At 31.3% G+C, this 763-nt stretch overlaps 1 protein-coding gene across 4 annotated transcripts in view; it reads left to right on the top strand.

Annotated features, from left to right (window-relative positions):
• Positions 1–763, top strand: part of LOC106870224 (COP9 signalosome complex subunit 7b) — a 28,030-nt gene that overhangs the window by 655 nt on the left and 26,612 nt on the right. Inside the window, exon 2 of one of the 4 annotated variants that reach the window (XM_052967203.1) lies at positions 545–598. The exons of the other annotated variants lie outside the window; for them this stretch is intronic. The gene's annotated coding sequence lies outside the window, so the exon portion shown is untranslated. The remainder of the gene's footprint in view (positions 1–544; positions 599–763) is intronic. 4 annotated transcript variants of the gene reach the window in all.

Raw genomic sequence — 763 nt, 5'->3', positions numbered from 1 at the left:
GTTGCGGGTGAGTCCCCCAATAAAGCTTCATTAATTCTACAAAGTTTTCTGGAATATTTCAGTGCAATAAATATCTTTCTTGATACTTTCAGTTTGAGATAACCACAAATTTTAATAATCTGCTATTGTTTCACTTATAATATGTATTAGTGCGTTAATGTATCATTATTACAGGAGTTTCAACACATATATACATACATACATATACACACACACACATATGGGACGTTTCCAGTTCGTTTCACTTCACTGAAAATAGATAATGTTCCACTTCAAAAGATTCTTATTTCCTGAACATTTAATTGCTGACTTCAACAATGTTTTTTTTTTCCCGTTAATATTGGAGTCATGACAGCTGAATGATGCCAGAAACTTTAGGTGATGCACTATCATTGTTAGCAACATATGTATTTGGCATGGTGTGATTGTGTAGTCGGGGTTCAAGAATTTGTCACAGGTTTTCGGATATAATGACGAGAAACGTAATTTTTAATACTCTTGATATAGTAACATAAATATGCAATTTGAATTTATTTACTTGCAGGTGATAAAAATCTGTTCAAACTAATCATTATAAATAAATAAAATACAAGAAACGGTGGGTAAGAATTAATATTGTAAAAGATTCATTAGTTATGTCCCTTTAAATGCTGTACCATCCACCTAACTCTTTCTGGTCCATTGTAGTTCTTTCGTATCATTTGTTCTTGAACTTATCTTTTGTCCGCTGTGTATGTATACATACATACATACATACATACAT

Source organism: Octopus bimaculoides, chromosome 4 (assembly GCF_001194135.2).
Source record: "Octopus bimaculoides isolate UCB-OBI-ISO-001 chromosome 4, ASM119413v2, whole genome shotgun sequence".
NCBI classification, from domain to species: domain Eukaryota; kingdom Metazoa; phylum Mollusca; class Cephalopoda; order Octopoda; family Octopodidae; genus Octopus; species Octopus bimaculoides.
This window is presented reverse-complemented; position numbering and strand designations above follow the sequence as displayed.